This window comes from Culex quinquefasciatus, chromosome 1 (assembly GCF_015732765.1).
Source record: "Culex quinquefasciatus strain JHB chromosome 1, VPISU_Cqui_1.0_pri_paternal, whole genome shotgun sequence".
Taxonomy (NCBI): Eukaryota; Metazoa; Arthropoda; class Insecta; order Diptera; family Culicidae; genus Culex; species Culex quinquefasciatus.
The window spans coordinates 85580044-85600450 of NC_051861.1; the positions used below are offsets into that span (position 1 = coordinate 85580044).

At 36.1% G+C, this 20407-nt stretch overlaps 1 long non-coding RNA gene and 1 other non-coding gene across 2 annotated transcripts; one reads left to right on the plus strand and one right to left on the minus strand.

Moving 5' to 3' along the window:
* The first annotated feature begins 3306 nt into the window (after positions 1-3306).
* On the plus strand, positions 3307-5402 carry LOC119765138. Its single transcript, XR_005276520.1, has 3 exons — positions 3307-3351; positions 3442-3611; positions 5098-5402. It is a non-coding gene; the product is annotated as an uncharacterized LOC119765138 (long non-coding RNA).
* Positions 5403-18783: 13381 nt separating this feature from the next.
* Trnat-agu lies at positions 18784-18857 on the minus strand. Its single transcript has one exon. It is a non-coding gene; the product is annotated as a tRNA-Thr (tRNA).
* Between the last annotated feature and the right edge of the window lie 1550 nt (positions 18858-20407).

The following is a 20407-nucleotide window of genomic DNA, read 5'->3' on the forward strand; positions in this document are numbered from 1 at the left end:
CATGAAATGGGGTCCATGAGCTTAAATTAATCTGATAAAATTAACTTTTGAAAGTTGTTTTATTTTTTTCAATTTTTTTTATATTCTCTAAGGGAATCGATTTATTTATTGAGAATTTTTGAAATGTGAATAACAAAAACTGTCATTATTTTCACAAAGCGAGGAAGTCGGAGCTGACGTTGAAGTTCGAGCTGGAGTGAGACCTCGGAGATGGCATCAGATTCAGCTGATTTTAAGCAACTTTTACTTGGAGTCGGAATCTGCGAAGTCAGGTATTATGGAGAGCTGAAGTCGGCGTTGACGTCATATCCTGCATCCAGAGTCGGAGTTGTCTTCAAAATATGGATTCAAAGTCGCTTTAAGGAACCCGACTCTGCAGTCCTGACTAGTACAGAAGAGTTATGGCAGCTGCAGGTTTATTTGAAAATGACAAATAAACCAAAACAAAAACTTTTTTTGTTATGGAGACATACAAGTTCAATAACAATTTTTGTTATTATGCTGCTCCACCTCTCCGCACAAAATACTTAACTGCTCGGGTAGTTAATATTATGAAGTTTAGAAAAGTACATCAAAAGTTATGCTGAACAAACGAGTTTGGCCAAGGTTTGCATGATTGTAACAAGGGTGGTTTTTTTAAGAATCCCAGTCTTGTTAAATATGTTTAGAAAATTATTGGGAAGACATTTACAATGAGCATAAAACATCGAAGAGATTTATCTAAAGTTATGAGCACTTAAGTGTTATTTATACACTGAACTGTCATTAGAGCAAAAGGGATAGATTGTTTGATTACATCCAAGGTTACGCCCTTTTGAAAAGTTGCTAAGGAAATTTTACCCTTATTACACATCAATTTGCTTGCTGCTTGCTGATATTATTGAAATAAACTAACAAATGGTACGTTCGTTTGAAGAGCCGGTAGGGCACTGAGTGCCGACTTCGTCGGTGCCGGTTTTAGTTCAATCGAACGTCATTTTTCAGTGTTCGTGGAACTCGCATGAAACTGAAAAAATATCGAGTGCGGTCAACGTTGCCAGATTATTTTTTTCTGTATTTTCTTGAAAATAAATCAGTATTTTATCTGTATCTTGTCGTATTTGATCTATGACATTTTAAATTTTTTAACAACAGATTCTAGCTTTTTAATCATATAAAGCATAAATTAATTACTAAATTGTTGAAACAAATATAAACATTTTGAAAAATCTGTACACACAGATTTTTGGGATTTTTAGGATCGAAAAATCTGTAAAATACAGATTAATCTGTATATCTGGCATGGCTGGCGGCACTAGAGTTTCAGTTCCAAGATAACGGCGAAACTCGTGCGGAATTAGCGCGAGTTTCTTCAATGAAACACTTTCACAGTTCGACGGAAACATTTCAAAAGGCATCAAGTACATTTTGACACTTTCTGGGTTATTGCATATTCTGAAAGTAGGGTAGAGTAGTCATCAATGAGACACGGGGAACAATGATAAAATGGCTCTCACAAGACGTAGTTTCAATCAATCAGGATCATATTTGGGGGAAAGGTGTGTCTACTAGATACACGTCTGCCATAATTGTGGCTTTGGTTATGGATGCTCTCTTGTAAAGTTATTCATACATGTTTGATTCTGGGGTGTAAATGTAAATTATGACTTAAAATTACATTTTCGCTCATAGGCTGCCATTAACACAAAAACTAATATTTCTCCAAATTTCTTTCGTCATTTTACAGGGCATGAGTTGGGCTACAATGTCCTTTTATTGGGTTTGACCAAAATTTAGAATATACCCAGAATCCAGGTCTGTCTCATTGTTCCCCACATTTTTCTACCCATGGGTAACAATGAGACACTTTGATTTTTCTTCATTAAACTTTTCAAAATCTATGGAAATCTTTCAAAACATGAATTGGAAGTGATTTTTGGCATATTTATTGAGTTTGAACTTCATTTAACCAAAAATATAAAGTTATTTGATAAAACATATGGATTTTACAAAATTTCAATACTTTTTAGTATAACTTTTGTAAATTGAAGTTTCATGTTGACAAAATTGCTTGAAAATATTCAAAGCAAGTCACCTACAATGGAACAATATAAAAGCATGATGTTTTACTAGAAAAGTATTGATTTTTGTAGAGTGTCTCATTGTTCCCCAGCTGTCTCATTGTTCCTGCCAAGTGCGTCTACAATGAGACAGTTGAATAACTCTGGCTGTAGATGTCGGATTGATCTCATATTTTGGTCAATGTTAGAACAAACTTAAAGAAAGAAAATGCAACAAAAAGTTCTTTAAAATATGCTAATGAAAAAAAAAATACAAAAATCGTTGAAGTTTAAAAACCAAAAGTGTCTCATTGATGACTACCCTACCCTACTCCTAATAAGCTACCTCTCCACCAAAAATGAGCAAAAGTTACTTCAGTAAAGTCTGTTTAATAATATTTTTTAATGAAGTAACATAAACAAAATCTCTGACATCAGCAATGTCTGTTTATGTAGCCCTATCAACCTGTCAAATTAAAGACTACATGAACCTCGTGACGAAAAAAGCGTCATGAAAAAGACGCCATATACATTCGGCGAAGAAAAACGAATCATAACAAAGCTTCCCCTCCACTTGCAAAAGGCGCCATGTACATTCGGCGAAGAAAAACGAATCATAACAAAGCTTCCCCTCCAATGACAGCAGGGTGATATAGACGTTGGGGATTTCAAAAGAAGTTTCAAAAGATGTTTGTTTTTCTTAAATATAATGAAGGAAATAATGTTTTATTGAATATGGATGATCAAGTATCAATAAAGGCAACATTTTTCATCGTATGTTATCATTAGAACATCTTCTTTTGCTTTTATATTAAAATGGCAATTGAAAAATTATACTCAACATTCAAATGCGTTTTTCTCAAAACGCATGGTTTGTACATGATGCTTTTTGAAATTTCGCCCTAGTTCCGCACGAGTTTCGCCGTCATCTTGGAACTGAAACTCTATAGTGCCGTACTCGATATTTTTTCAGTTTCATGCGAGTTCCACGAACACTGACCAATGACGTTCGATTGAACCAAAACTGACACCGACCCTGTTTGAAAAATGTCGCACGTCGTACGAGTTGTCGCACGGTTTTGATTTTACCGTTTCGATATCGATTGGTCGAAAGGACGACAAACGTACGACAAACACTCGACATGCCCGACGTTGTTTTTTCCATCGATTTACCTTCAATTCGACGTCGATTATCGTCGACGCAAACAGTTTGACAGTTCTCTTCAGTTGAACTTGTTCGGACTTGATTGCAACCGAGTCGAACAAATTGTTGTTGGTTTTAGGCTTTGGGAGGATTTTGGCCAATTTAAAGGTAAGTTGTGTTCTATATTGAATTACTTTTTCTGCCGGAAAGTTCCGGCCGGAGTGGGCGACAACCGAATCAAATTGTCTTGTATTCCAGATTGCGGTCTTCGTGGCGGTATAGGAGGAAGAGGAGGACGGGAAATATGGATTACTCGGCGAGCCATTCCGGAAGACGGGACGGGAAGGAACCAGTTTGCGATCGAGGAAGCCGTTAGTGTTTGGTGTTTTACTTTCCGCGGGAGGTTGCCTCCATATCTAATGGAACTGGTGAGTCATGTTTTAGAAACGATGGAGGAGGTGTGCTGGGAGTGCGATTGGACGATCGAAATTAAAAATTAGATGAACATCACAAATTCTTAACTTTTTAATCCAATAATGCTTAAAAAAAACTTCAACGCAGATTTGATTCGATAATTGTAAAATTAAATTATAAAGTTTTTCATTCTTAATTTAAAATTCTAGCATTCCAGAACTTAAGAATGCAAGAAATTGAAAATTCTAAATTCATTTAATTTCTTGATATTGTGCAAATTGTTAATATTCTTAAATTATACAATTCATTAATTTAAAATTCTCAAAGTCTTCAAATATTAAAAAAAATAAACTCTAAAATATGAAAATGTTAAAAATTGACAATAATTTAAATATTAAAAATCCCTAATTCTTAAATACAAAATTTTTCAATTCATAAATACTAAAAATCTAACATTATAAAGTTCATAAATTCCCAAAACGTTAGTCGCACGAGTTGAAATTTTGAATTCTAAAAATTATATGTTCTAAAATTGTAAATTCTAAAAATGCTAAAATTCAAATAATTTATATTTTTAAATAAAAATTATCAAAAATTCTATTTGTTATAAATTCTACGCATTTTAAAAATAAGTAAGGTTCTTAAAATTCTAAAAATTAAAAAAATCTCTTTTTTTTTGCACATCTTAAATTTTTGATAATTTTAAATAAAACAAATTTAAAAAATTCTAAAAATTAAAAAAAAATCAAAAAAAAAATACAAAAATTTTACAAAATATATTGTTTAAATTTTAAAAATGTTAAAGTTTTTATTTCTTTTAAATATTTTAAACATTTAAAATTCTTTTAAAAATCTAAAAATTCTTAAATTTTAAAATTGGAATAATTTAAAATCTATTAACTTTTGAAATTTTTTTTTGGTCTAATGAAAAATAGGAGTTAAAAATATCACGAATTGAAGTAAATGATTTTGGTATTGAGGTACTCTCCAATTTTAATATTCAGAAAATTAGAATTTTAGAATTTTAGAATTTTAGAATTTTAGAATTTTAGAATTTAAAAATTTTAAAATTTTAGAATTTTAGAATTTTAGAATTTGATGATGAGATGATGATGCTGAAATTTGTAAACGTTTGATAATTAAATATTTTTAGAATTCTCAAATTTGGTACAATTTTTAAATAATAATAATATTGTCGGATTTTTTAATTGTTTGCAGTAATTTGAGTTTTATACGTTTTTAAATTTAATTTTTTAAGATGTCTTCAATTAGAATTCTTTTTAAAAAAACCAATGCGCCATGGGTTTTCTATGTACATAGGACATTTTGTAAAAGTAAGCGAGAATAAATAAATTTAGTTTTTCTTTTATAGTTACCAAATATTTGAATATTACATATTTGAAATTGTATTGTTTTGAAATTTTATTATTATTATTATTGAATTCTGAATTTAATTTAGAAAATTCTTGCCAATTGTTGATTGATGTTATATTTTTTCAGGCAACAAACATATTCTGATCTGATCCTGCCGGAAACCATGCGTCCCCGTGTGGTCCCGCGTGGCTTCCGTAGAACCCAAGGAAGCAGCCTCTCGTACTCCGGTAAACATCAATCCGTCGGAGGTTCAAGATCGTCGCCAAGGTGTCGCATCCGGGTTTTGATCAGCGCGTCGAGGAGCAAAAGTCCAACACGGCCAAGATGCTACCACGGCCGCCTCCAACATCCAAGCCGGAAGCTGCGGTCAAGGCAAATCCCGAAGGAAGCAAAGTTGGAGAAGAATCGGCGATCCGCAAGTGAAATTAAGTGAACAAGTAAATATTTTTTTGAAATTTTGACAGTTGAAATAAAAAAAACAATAAAAACAAAACAACAGTTTTTTTCAACTGCAACATAACCTAAAAATCCGAAATGACAGCACACGACAAAGGCACGACATTCTAAATAACAAAACCGTGCGACGTCGGTCGAATGTCGTACGACAATGTCGTATAATTTCGATCATCGATCGTACGACAAATACGACATTTTGGTGCAAAAACGTATGACATTCGCGCGAAAGTCGCACGACATTGTCGAGCGACGTCGTACAATTGCACGGACGACAAACGACAGACGTCTGACGGACTTTTCAGTCAGGGGACGAGTGGCGCGCTCAGTGCCGCACTTGCTCTTCAAATGAACGTACCATAAGCTTAGTACAAGAGAGCACCGAAGCGGCGATTTATTGATATTGATTTGTTTTTGTGAATTTGAAATTGATAGTTTCAAACAACTGTCAAACGCGTGTAAATGAACTATGATGAGTTCAAAAATGCCGTGGTGAGTAGGGGAACAGCATCTAATTCCAGCGTGCCTCTAATGTTGGCAGGTCAGAACTTTGACATTCAATTTAAGCTAATCAAAAGCGTTGTCAACTGAAATCGGGTAATAAATAGCTCAATAAGAAGTGAGCAAGCAAGTTTCTATAAAAAGTTTTGCAAAATTAGTTGTTTAAATAGTGAAAATCAGCAAATTGGATGGAGTTAGGAGCAAAAGCTTAACCTGCCAAACATACGAGAATTTCCTCTATCTGTCAAATTATTGATTTATTGAATTGACCTGCATTTATTTTTCTGTGTTGTGATGCGCTGTTTTTGGGTCACATTAAAAATGTATATTACTAGACAATATCAAAACCTAAAAAAAAAAGTTAACAGCCACTTTCCACATTATCTCAACAAAAGGTACCGATCCATATTACACACACTACCTAGGGGAAATATACCCATTCTAATCACTATAAGCCGTTCGACCAATTCTCATCACTTTTGCCGTTTTCCACTATTAAATCAACATTTTCAGATGTATCAACAATGGATAGTTTCTTGCTCATTTTTATTTGAGCTATTTATTACTTTGGAACAGTCAAAAATACTTTATGAAAGCTGTAATTCTTGATCAAAGTGCTGATAGGCCGATAATAGAAATAGGCTGGAAAAGGGTATAGTTCCCCTAGTAACAATTTCCTGAAGCTCGCCCTGAAAGGACCCATAAATATCCTTGAAGGCGATTTTCCACTCAACTCCACACTTCAAATCTGTACACCGCAGCAGCAGCAGCAATTTTCCCTCTTTTCCTCCACCCAAAAGATTTTCCCGTCTCTGGTGGTAAAAGATGCTCACTTTTTTACTTTCCTTTTTCCCCACTTATGCTCACTTTTGCTTCCAGTTATGACATGTGTGTGTGTGTGCCATCGAAGGTGGGCACTCCATTATCTGCTTCCGTGTCCACTCTGGCGGCGAGAGTGGACGTCCCTCGATGGATGCTGCCCCTCACTCTTAAGTTATGAGGTAATTGGGCTACCTCGCCCTTTCTGTGAACGCGTGTGCTCGAAGAAAAGAAGGGCTCTCCACATAGGGCATAAATGGCGCAAAACCACATTCACGTCCCAGGAGGGTCCAGTTCAGCTCATGAAACTGGTCTGCTACTTTTGAACATGGGGACTTGGGGAAGACAACTTTAAAAGAATAAACCTTCTTTTTGAAATAAATTCTATTTGTAAAACAGAGAGTAATAACAAATCCGCATAAATAATTTCAAGATTGTTCAGGTGTAAACCGAAAACGTGATCAAAAATTAATGTGAAGGAATAAGGGTTTTAACTGCTTATTTAATTGTCAGTGTATAGGACGACGCAGTGTTTTATCATTTTCTGGCGTGCGTTTAATTTTGCAGCCCAAAACCAGTTATTGAAATGGAAACAAAAAAATAATTTTCAAATTTTCTTTTCTTGAATTGTGTGCACCTACCCAGTCACGAAATATTCTAGCAAAGCTGGTTCTGTCAGAATCCTGCTAGAACGGTGGAACATTTCTGCTAGAATGCTGTAAGAATATCCAGCTCTGTGAGAACTCTGCTAGAATCCTGCTAGAACGGACTGGGTACGTCGAAGACCAAGTTTGTTTACTTTTTGCTCTTTGGTCTGATAGTCTTGGTCTAACAGATTTGGTCTGATACAGGTCCCTGCAATGGCGGCCATCTTTTTGTAACCAAAGCTTCTGACGATTACGAGAAGATAAAGAAGACAACAACAAAAAACAACAGGTTGCCAAATTGTATCAACAAACCTACCCGCGTGCATTCATCCACTTGGAAAAATGACAATTTTGATTGAAATGAGGAGAATTTCGAAGAACGGGGTCTCCTCGGAGCCAATCCGTCTTCGAATCTGGATCAGCGCAAAAAAAAACGGCTTATCAACACCTCACCGAGGAATTCGTTTCAGCAAGCTTACTGCAGCGGATAGCGGAACCGTACTGCTCCGAACAGCTCCACTGAATGCAACGTTGATTAGCTCAAACCCGGCCATTCCGGTGCAAACAGTCGGGCAGGTGCATATTAAGCAGGTTGAGGTTTTATGTTTGCCTTCAAAAAAATCCAGTGTGCTCCTTTTTCAACAGATCCACCGTTATTTTTCGGCCAGTGATTAAGACCACGACGGATATTCGGTAGTAACCGCGACACTTCAGTACGAAAGTTACTTTCTGATTACGCAAACATTAAAATAACATATTTTTAAAGCCACGCTACCGCAAAGAATTCCCCATTTTCGCGAAAAAAATTGTGGGGTTCGATCGCTTTGACGTTTCTAAATGTAAACAGTAGGCCGCCATCTACCACAACATCGGCAGCCGATTTCAGATAGGGGCTACTCACAAACACTTATGCATGGGCTAGTTTTCAGACAGGAGCTACCCACTAATACTATTGCAAGATTATGGTGATGGACGAGTAGAGTATCCCTTTACTCTGACACCACCCCCTCGGTCTGATAGCTTTATCATGGGTTTTGGTCTGGTCTAGGCGAAGGATAGGAGACATCACCTTCCTGGTTTGACACCCCTTTTACACGGAGTTCACACACACTACCAAACGTTTGTTTAGATAGCGTGCATGAGCGCCGTGTAAAAGTGACAGCCCGGTAGTTGAGCATTTTTTCGTTCAACACTTTTTGCCTTTCTTACTAAAGCAGGGGTGCTCAAAGTTTTTAGAGGCCGGGCCAAATTTGAAGCCCAAATGAGCTTGCGGGCCAAATTTGCAAAATAAGTAATTTAAATAAATGAAATTTCGTTATTTTAATTTAAAAGAATTGAAAATACATCTATAGTTGTTTTTTTTTAACATCTGTTATTTTTGAACATTTTCTTTAATTAGAAGTAAGGCAGTTTCAAATATTTTTCAAAGTTTATTTCACTTCCCTTCAAAATAGGTTCGGAAAATTCAGAGGGCAAATTTTTTTTCACAAAACTGGAAAATTTCATTGGAAATAGAAGTCTAATCAACTCAAAACAATCTAAAATTAATTTTTCTGCATTGATAATATTATTTAGCTTGTTTGGGCTCGTTTATCAAAAATACATTTTTGCCCCTTATTTTTTGAGCCAATTCTTAATAATTGGGTGAGGAGAGGGTTGGTCGATAAATTGTAAAATAGTTGCAACAGCCTTATTTCTTCGATTTTAACATTTTGTCTGACTTGTTATCCAGCTGTCATGAGTTCGAACAAAGTTCGAATCCCGAGGAAGATTTCTAAGTGTACAGTAAGTTTGAGGGTCAGTTCATGAAAGGGTCATTATGACTTTGAAATTAATATAGAATACTCTTATTTTGCAATTATTAAAGATTTCTACGTAAGTGAAATTTAAACGTTTTCCAAAAATGTATTATGAAAGTTTACTAGTTTTACTCACTTCGAAACTGAAATTGTTTCAATTATTAAGATCTTTGAAAAACATATTTTTGTCCTTATTTGGGTATCAAAATATTGAAAACTCATTATTTTTTTATTACCAAAAAATAAAAAAAAGATTATCATAAAAAAGTTCAAAATAAACCTTGATTTTGGAAAAGTATAAAATCACTTGACAAGTGGTCAACGGGCCATTTTACATGACTATTCAAAATGGGTCCGCGGGCCACAAAAAATCACCTCGCGGGCCACGTTTGGCCCGCGGGCTATACTTTGGTCACCCCTGTACTAAAGAAAGGTATAGGTTTTACTTTAAGCCAGGACGTCATTTCCAGCTACGTAAATATGTCGATTCAGCATGAATTTTAAACCGAAAAATCGCTAAAAAATCACACTGCATCGATTTTCGACGCTCTATCGATTCACCTTGACAGAACTCGTCTATCTCGAACCCTCGAATTTTGAGAAAATAAATTCCGTGGAGGTCGAGTGATGTTAGTATGTGGTAAAATTTTGCAAAATTTTGTGTCGCGCCGTTCTCAGCTCCCATAAATCCGATTTCGATTCTCCTAAATGCAGATGAAAGCTAGTGTGCTGAACCTGGGCGAGTTGCCGCGCAAATTTCGAATTATCCATCTGTTTTCGGATGCGGCCAGACTTTTCCAGAAAATACACAGTTTCCAAATGAAAATATGGTCCAATTTTTTCATTTTCATATCTTTTATTTATCTCAAAAATTGCATTTTTCGAGCTCTACAACCTCCCAAATTTTCATCCAGATTCATAATATGGTTCTGGAGTTAGAGCCGTTTGATTGACCTACCATAAGAAACAAAATCCCTAAAAAAAGGTAAAAGCCCACCTGGTGACCTTCGCCAACATTTTTCATTTCTGATTTTATTCGAAATTTCTTGCTACATTCATAGTACAGACCATGAGTGAGCATCTGAAACAAATTTGACATCGATCGGCAATCCCGATCAATTTTTAAAACGATTTACTTTTTGCCTTTCTTACTAAAGAAAGGTATAGGTTTTACTTTAAGCCAGGACGTCATTTCCAGCTACGTAAATATGTCGATTCAGCATGAATTTTAAACCGAAAAATCGCTAAAAAATCACACTGCATCGATTTTCGACGCTTCAAGTTGTCAAGTTGAGCTTCGAATACTGGCGCGAGAATGCTGGCGTATGTTTCGGCTCGACTAATACTCGTTCGTAGTAGCTTGTCTACCGATGTTTCCTTCAACATGTAAGATATCGTAGCTTTTCGGTTTCTTTTGCTCTGTCCGTTTTTGCATAACTGTCCAATGTTAATGCAAAAACTTTTTTGACATAGGACATTCATCCGGGTACAATCTATTTGTTTCCCGTGTGCTCCTAAAATCGCCTTTAAGCAGGCTTCATTTGTCGTGTCGTTTTATTTAACAGAGTTCATTGGATTCCAATAGGAGCTTTCGAAGCTTCTAAGCTTTATATCGTTTTCAAAGTTTTCAATGCTCGCGACGCCAATGGCTATCTACCTAAGGTATTGCGATTGAGTGTGTAGTGGTGCGGTTGTAAAAATATCTATCTCTGACTCTCTCACTTTCGTAGACGCTGAATGGCAAGCTTCCCACTGTGCGGTTAACTCGGTTTTGCTTTGCGCCTGCTTTGTTCGGTTTTTGAGCTCGTACCAAAACTAGAAAACCAAAACCGCGGTGTGTGTCGTCACTTGCGCATTGGAAGCTAAGAATTTGTACGATTAAAAATATTCGATTGGTGAAAATTGCGTTTTCAATTTCTTTTAGAAAACACATCATTAATAATACCTTGCTTTCATCATAAGATTTTTTGTATCAAGTCGATGTTGTGAATTGAGAGATGTTATATTCTTTAGTAAGAAAGGCTCTATCTCACCCCTGGTGTTATTAAATCGGGTTTTTAGTTCGTCCCCGTTGGTTGGTCAAAGTCAAACTAAAAAGTGACGAACTGTCACTTTTTACATGGCGCTCACGCGCACTGTCAAAACAAACGTTTGGTAGTGTGTGTGAACTCCGTGTTAAAGAGGTGTCAAACTAAAAAGTTGGTGTCAAACCTTCGGGGTTTGGGTGTACAAGAACAAGAACTAAAAGCAAATTAAAAATTTTACTGCAAAATTGACGGTTTGTGTCCATAAATCCAACAAATTTAGAAGAAGAAGACTGTTGCTTTCCTGGTTGATTTGTACACATAAAATGTATATTAAGTATTAAATTTCAAAAATCCTGTTTCTACAAATGTTGCATACTTTCTTCTTCGAATTCCTATTTGCAGTCTTTCATGGAACCACCTTCTCCAGTCTCCCTCCCTGACCAGGCAGAGGGGTATGACAAGTGGCGCCACGTTGGCATATTATACCCGTACTCATCCGTCCCAAAACCGGCCACAGCCAGAGATATTTACGGTGGGGAAAGGTGCAAAGTACCACTTTCATCGGTCAACAGACACACCGATGGAACGACGGCCAAGTGGGAGCTGGAGTGGTCCCAGGAATCATAAATTCTTGCCGTAGGTGGCGGTGGCTGCTGGACCGAAAGTATGCTGACAAGAATCTAGATTTAAAGTTGGGGAGGAGGAGTGGTCCTTTATTTGCCCTTAAAGTTTTTTTTTGTAAATTTTGTTTAAAAATCTTTTAAAACGTTGTTATTGAAAAAAACATTTTTGGAGCATTTAAAAGGTTCGAAATAGGTACTTTGCCCCTCTCAAGTAGGACTCAAAATTTGAAAACTGCCCACCAGGCATGGTCCGGGAAAAATGTCAGTTGCTCGACAACAATTTCAGGTATTTACACGTCTGTCAACGCATTATCTCGTTCAAATTTTAAGGAGGGGACACAGTTCCTTTTTTTTGTGTCGTCTGATTCATCTTTCCTCGACGACGACGACGTCAGGGCTTATGATTATGCTGAGTCTCATAATGGCCGTTGAAGATGGTGCTGCTGCTGGCGGCGATAGTTGGCTGATTATGGCCGACACCGGCTCCGGTGATGATGGCGTGGTGAAGGTGCCTTCAGGTCACCGGATTCGTTAGAAAAGGGGGGAGCTGTGGGGAAGTTTTGTTGGAGGTATGGGTGGTAATGTGATAATCCATTTTAAATTTTATGGTTTTATTTCCGGAACGTGACGTGAATTGATGCGTAATTAAGTGGTGGCCTAGGAGCATTTTGAGGATGAACTTTGAACTAGCAGGTTTATTGTAAGGTACCTTGTATGGGATGTGAAAAAGATTTGTCAATTTTAACTTCGACCAAAGTTTGAATGGTCCCAACCAACGAAAAGTAGCGTTTCCAGAGGAAGTCCCCTGGCCTCACTGGCTCACACTCACACGCGCTGCTGGTGGTGTTGGTGGTAGGCCTTTGATCTTTATTTACCTTCGCTTCTCGCTCGCGGTTTTCGTCAGCCTTCGATGGGAATAGGTAAAACGTCAAGTTACTCCGAGCGTTTGTTTTTTCGATAGCGCTTGCAAACTAATTACATGTTTCGGGATTATTTTTTTAGTGAGTTGCTAAACCATGTTCAAAAGAACATGTTACCGGTAGTTGGATGCAACATTATATCTAAAGCGCTGTGAAAACGTTAGCGCAAGTGAAAAGATGGTTATGGCAACTTTCGTTAAGTGGTTGAGCTATGTTGTGTGTGATTGTTTGTGCATTCAAAGTTTTGATGTTGGTACTGCAAAATATTTTTTTTTTATCAAGATGCATTATAGTTTGCCTAAAAAAAGTGCTAATTTCAAGCAGAGCAATTCTCTGAGTTTTCGGTCATTCGATTTTTTTTTTGTATTTTTTAATCCAGCTGAAACTTTTTTGGTGCCTTCGGTATGCCCAAAAAAGCCAATTTGCATCATTAGTTTGTCCATATAATTTTCCATACAAATTTGGCAGCTGTCCATACAAAAATGATATGTGAAATTTAAAAAATCTGTATCTTTTGAAGGAATTTTTTGATCGAGTTGGTGTCTTCGACAAAGTTGTAGGTATGGATATGGACTACACTGAAAAAAATGATACATGGTAAAAAAAATTTTGGTGATTTTTTATTTAACTTTTTGTCACTAAAACTTGATTTGCAAAAAACACTATTTTTAATTTTTTTTATTTTTTGATATGTTTTAGAGGACATAAAATTCCAACTTTTAAGAAATTTCCAGAATGGGCAAAAAATCTTTGACCGAGTTATGATTTTTTTAATCAATACTGATTTTTTCAAAAAATCGAAATATTGGTCGCAAAAATTTTTCAACTTCATTTTTCGATGTAAAATCGAATTTGCAATCAAAAAGTACTTTAGTGAATTTTCGATAAAGTGCACCGTTTTCAAGTTATAGCCATTTTTAGGTAACTTTTTTGAAAATAGTCGCAGTTTTTCATTTTTTTAAATAAGTGCTCATGTTTGCCCACCTTTGAAAAAAATATTTTTGAAAAGCTGAGAAAATTCTCTATATTTTGCTTTATTGAACTTTGTTGATGCGACCCATAGTTGCTGAGATATTGCTATGCAAAGGCTAAAAAACAGGAAAATTGATGTTTTCTAAGTCTCACCCAAACAACCCACCATTTTCTAATGTCGATATCTCAGCAACTATAGGTCCGATTTACAATGTTAAAACATGAAACATTCGTGAAATTTTCCGATCTTTTCGAAAAAAATATTTTCAAAAATTTAAAATTTAGACTAACATTTCAAACGGGCCAACCATTCAATATTACGCCCATCGAACATCGAAAAATGAAGCTGAAAAATTTTTGCGACCGATATTTCGATTTTTTGAAAAAATCAGTATTTATTCAAAAAATCATAACTCGGTCAAAGATTTTTTGCCCATTCTGGAAATTTCTGAAAAGTTGGCATTTTATGTCCTCTAAAACATATCAAAAAATAAAAAAAAATAAAAATAGTGTTTTTTTGCAAATCAAGTTTTAGTGACAAAAAGTTAAATAAAAAATCACCAAATTTTTTTTTACCGTGTAGCATTTTTTCTTCAGTGTAGTCCATATCCATACCTACTAGGGTGGGTACGGATTTTAAAAAGTTCTCATATCAAGTTCTGGTGTGGTTCCCCTTGTAGGGCATACCCAAAGGGACTCTCTCACCAAATTTCAGCTCATTTGGTTGAAAACTGGCTTGTCTCAAGCGGGTTCAATTTTACATGGAAATTACTATGGGAAATTTTGAATTTTCGTTCATTCGCTCCTACAGGCCTGGGCAAAACATGTAGAAACTTCTAGGATGGCCAGAATCGTATGGAGAACAACTTTTCCTAAGAGACCAGGTCGATTCGTTCAACCCCCATCGAGCTCAACGGCAATAGGGTACGTTATCCATTAGTGGACCCCTTTCCTATAGTGGACCCTCTGAAGGGTTTTTGATGAAAAATTCAATAAAATCACAATTTCAAGCGTGTTGTTGTCTACAAATCTTTTATTTGGCATGTTCAGCATCATTTAAAACAATGTTGACTGACATTGAATTGTCCTTTTTGCCAAAATAAGTGTTTTGAGTTCGACATCTGAAATCAGCCATGGCCACTAGCATTTTCACAACAAAACTGCATTTATATTTTATGATTGAATTAACCATCCAATCATTTTTTGACTGATTATTTAATTTCAGCAAGTTGAAATAATGTCAGTTTAAGGATCTTTACTAAAATAAAGCGAAGAACTGCCATTTTCGAGCAAAAATTAGGGGGGTCCAATATAGGACAACGAAATCCAAACTTTTCCAAAAGTGGACCCCTGTTAATTTAACCTTCAAAAATGAAGAAAACTGTGTATTCAAGCAAAATTTTCTCTAAAACATACAATAAATGCTTGTTGTTATCAACCTAAACGCATATTTTTTTCAATTATGAGTATAAATATAGCTGTTTTCATGTTAAAAGTACCAAAAATGCTGAAGCCGAAAAAATTTATAATTAATCAAAACTATAGTTGATTGTACTTAACTGAAGCATCATAAATGCAGTTTGAAATGATATTTTATAATAATAAATCAATAACAACACATTTTTTTTAAATAAACATGCGTGATTTTATCAGCAACTGTAAACAAATCTATTATTAAGTTTCGGTCAACCATTTATGAAATTAATATGGAAAAATTTGCATCAAGATTACTTTTTTTAATTATTTTTATGTTTATAGTGGTTTTCTCTGATCTTTTTCGGAAATAAATGTTTTTAAATGTCTGTTAGGTTTTTTGTTGTTTAAAGCCAAATTTGTTTACAAAACATATTTGTTTATAATGAAAAGTGAGCAAAATCCATCTTTTATTCATTATATCTATCATTAGACCTACACCATACATCAAAACATCAAATATCGGTTAAATTTGGTATAAAAATAACAGTTTGCCTATAGTGGACCCGGGTCCACAATCGGATTATGGACCTGGGTCCACTATAGGAAAAGGGGGTCCATAACAAGGCAAAAAAACTTTTTTTTCAAATGGCTATTTTTCTGCTCAAAAACAAATAACTGATGAAACAAATAGTCAAAATTGTTCAAAAGACTTCAGATTTCATTGTTTTGTACAAAGGGTTATGAAAAAGTGCTTAAAATATTGAAAATTTGTGAAAAATGTGCATCGGCTCTACTAGGGGGTCCACTAATGGTTAAAATACCCTACATCCGGGGTTTTCGGAACCAACGGTTTTCCCCAGAAAAGCAACAAATTTTCCTTAGCATGCTATGAATGCTTGATGAAAACCGCGACGCCACATGTCAAACAGCTACCACGTGATTGTAAAATTTGCACCATAACATTTTTTTTCTTATTTGGAGGTTTAAAATACAGTTAAATAGTATCAGGATCACCATAAATTTTAATTCTATGGTTCAAAAAGTAATAAAAAGTAATTTTTTATAGGCGATGCTAATCCACGTGGTAATTGTTTGAGATGTGGCGTCGCGGTGTTCATCAAGCATTCATAGCATGCTAAGGAAAATTTGTTGCTTTTCTGGGGAAAACCGTTGGTTCCGAAAACCCCGGATGCATTGCCGTTGAGCTCGATGGGGGTTGAACGAATCGACCTGGTCTCTTAGAGAAAGTTGTTCTTCAGACGATTCCGCTCATTTCTGACCATCCTAGAAGTTTCTACATGTTTTCCCCAGGCCTGTAGGAGCAAATGAACGAAAATTCAAAATTTCCCATAGTAATTTCCATGTAAAATTGAACCCGCTTGAGACAAGCCAGCTTTCAACCAAATGAGCTGAAATTTGGTGTGAGAGTCCCTTTGGGTATGCCCTACAAGGGGAACCACACCAGAACTTGATCTGAGAACTTTTCAAAATCCGTACCCACCCTAATACCTACAACTTTGTCGAAGACACCAACTCGATCAAAAAATTCCTTCAAAAGATACAGATTTTTGAATTTTCATACATCATTTTTGTATGGACAGCTTGCAAATTTGTATGGAAAATTATATGGACAAACTAATGATGCAAAATGGCTTCTTTGGGCATACCGAAGGCACCAAAAAAGTTTCAGCCGGATTAAAAAATACAAAAATTAAAATTAAAGAAAAAATACCGATTCCGTAGAGAACTGCTCAGCAAAACATGTAAAAATGTTAATCATAAAACGCATTTGTTGTCAGTATTTTATTTAAGCAACTTGAAAATTTCCTCAAGTTTACTTTTAGTCACAGTTCAGTACGGTTTCTAAAAATCTGCTACTTGCAAAAATTATAGCAGCAGACATCAAAAGTGACAAATCCGATAAATCACCTCTCGCCAGCAGTGCCAATTGTCACGCCGAGGTGGATCTGAATCAAACGACCGGTGAAATTCCCAAAGGTGCAGAAACTTTTTATAACTTTTCACTTTTTCCTCTATGAATAAAAGAAAAACCTGCTCAACGTGTCAAAAAAAGAACAATCAATCACGCTTCAAACGTGCACGCGTAGTTTTATAGGAACAATCCCCTGAGCCGGCATAAAAAAAACTGAGTTGGGGCCTAACGGCACCGTGTTTAATTATTTCGTTGTTTTTGTTTTGCAAAAGAAAAAAAAATAGGTGTTCTCTTTTCCGTCCGATCTAGTAACACTGCCTTAATCCCGGTAGAATAAGACTAAGCATTCGCCACCTTTTTTTACGATTATCACAGCGACTTTTGTTTTAGAGCCTGTCATTTTCCCGACGGACTTTCTTCCGTGCGGCGCTGCGTGCCATAATGGACGAAGATTCTGATTTTTGTTTATTGTTGCTTTATTTTGGTTCGCTGTGGGGCCACTTTTTCGGGCTAAGATTTAATTACGTGCAATTTAGATGATGGATAGTAAGACCGCCTAAGTAGGCTTAGCCTGCTTCATCTGTCATTTTCAAGCTGCAACTTGCTGAGATTGACGAGAGTTTGCCATAAACATGCTGAATTGATGAGTTTTCGTTAAAACTTGTGCCTTTAAAAGACTTTTTACTGATTTCACTAACCAAAACAAACATATCAAAATTGAATTATTTAACTATTTCTCAAATTCGTTATTGTTAAGTGTAAGTTGTGAAATCCACATTATGATTGACAAAAAAGCCAATAGTTGTTAAAAAATATTCGGAGTTTTTCATTTGGCTTATTCATCATTGTCAAAAAAAACTGGATTGCCAATCGCTAAAAATGTTCACTTCACTTCACAAGTTTCATTCACCAAAGTTGTAAACAGAAAAATCATAAACAAAGCCGCCTTTAAAAAATCAGACCATCCAAGCTAGCGCCGCCACCACCACCAACAACAAACCCCAAAACAACAAAAACTGACAGTTCAGCTCGCTACCCTCGTCGTCGTTCATCGCGACGCTTGCCACGATGGATTCACCCTTCGTCAACGAAGTTTATCGTTCAACTGCGACCAGCTTCCCGACAGCATCCAAGCAGTCGGCGTCGCATCTTCGTGCCACCGCACACACTCACACCCACTCACAGCTCTCTCACGCACGCACACCAACACCCAGCCAGCCAGATGACAGCCCGAAGGCACGAACGCGTGACACGTCAGCGAAAGCGAAAAGTTTTCTGAATCAAACAGCACACCTTGAAGAGTTCACTCAAACATGAACCCATTCACTCACGAGCACTCACGAAACCGTGAGTGAGTGAGCGGTTCGTGCGCCGTGATTCTCCGAGGTTTGACTGTGTTCGGCACCTTCCCCAGGCACACGCACACCACGATATGGGTTGATAGTGGGCGGAGCTAAGACTCAGGTAGTGTGAGTGACGACTCGGCTTCGTTAGTGTGTGTGTGAGTGGCGCGGTAAAGAAAGTCGTAAAAAGAGGTGCGCTTTTTCTTGGGACGATTTCTTCACGACGATGTGGTAAAAACGAAACTTGCACGAGAAAGTTGGCGGTGAAAACTTCGCGGAAAGCTTTCACGAAACGATAAGTTGCGTGATTGGTAGATTAGTGGTAGCATAAAAAAAGATTTCTCCCACAATGTTGGGATAGGCTCCGGCGAGATTCGAACTCACGATCTCCTGTTTACTAGACAGGCGCTTTAACCAACTAAGCCACGGCGCCGTGTTGAAGCAAGGAGCGCATGGAAGGAGTTTTGTGGTGCGAGGGGTGACTTTGGTTGCTGCGTGCCGAGGTGTTTTGAGTTTTGATGAGTTATTTTTACTGTCTGTTCTTACTGGGCGTGTTGATTCTAACTGGTTGAGGTCTTGTTAGATGCTACTTTTCTAACAACTTAAAAATCTTGAGTCGGAAAAAGTGACGAGTTCATTTGAAAATTCGGAGTCGGCGTCGGATAATTTTAAACTTCTTTTCATAGAAGTTCTTGTTGGAGTCGACGTTTAAGTTGGTGGAGGTGGCTTTTTAGTGTTCTTAGATCTCTAAAATCTGGAGTATGAGACACACAATTTTCGAAGGCAAGTAGGTGTCGGAGTCACCTCAAATGCTACTCGGTTCCGCAGTTCTGAATTTTAGGTAATTGTAACAAATGATCAAAATTCTAAATCGGCAATACAAAGTGATAAGTGATTTCACGATGATTTGGAATGGTTAATTGGAAATTATACATTACCGCCTCGATTATCCCAAGGCATTTCACTTCGGATAATCTAATCACAATTATTTTCTTTCTTCTTTTTGATTGTAGAGCTTGACCCTTAAACTATGCTAACATGATTTAGTATTTGTAAATGCAACATGGCGGCCAAAATGGAGGTGATGAAAAAATGCATTTTTTATTTTATAGGCAAACAATATTTTAAATTTGTCTAAAATGGAGTCGAGGAACTTAAATATGATATTAAAAGCAATAAATAAAAAAAAACGAAACATTATTTTTGATTATGATTAGAGGTCTCATACAAACCATCAGATAATTGAAACTTCGGAAGATCGTGGCTTCGTATAATCGAGCTGGACTGTATTTTAAAATGCCTTTAAATATTCTTTTGTTTGGTAATCATGAACCATTATTATGAGATTGATTTAATTCAAACTAAGATCAAAGATTGCTGTACATCGCCATTAAGATAGGTCATGAAACTATTTATTTTGATTTATTTGCTCTCAAGTTACCCTTGGAAATAACCGTAAAATTTGGAATGTTCAAGAAATATTGTGATTGAAAGACACCGCTTTGGTACCAAAAAATTATTTCACAACACTTAAATTTTAAACCCTCTAACGCACATGGTCGCACCAGAGCACCACAAATTTTTGACTTCAAATTGACATTTCTCGAAAACTATTGAATGAAATAAACTCATTTTTTTGCACAGTTTTAATAAAAATGTTTGCTGTTTGCAATTCAAATTTCATCAAATTTGACCAAGTATGTAAAAAAACGGCAAGGAAAAACGTATTAAATCTCGATTTTGCTCTGGACGGGAAGGGGTTAAATTTATCGCTGTTTTAGTGAATTATGTTGCATTCCCCGTTTTCGTTATTTCCCATTTAGGCACGCTCGCGTTTATATTTTTAAAAATCATTAAAATAATGCATCGAAAAATTCTGTGAGCAACTTTGATTGAAAATCATTTTTGTTTTTTTTTTTTTTTTTTTAAGGAAATGGAAGTAAATTTAACAAATATCAAAGTAAACAACAAATTTTTGTTTTT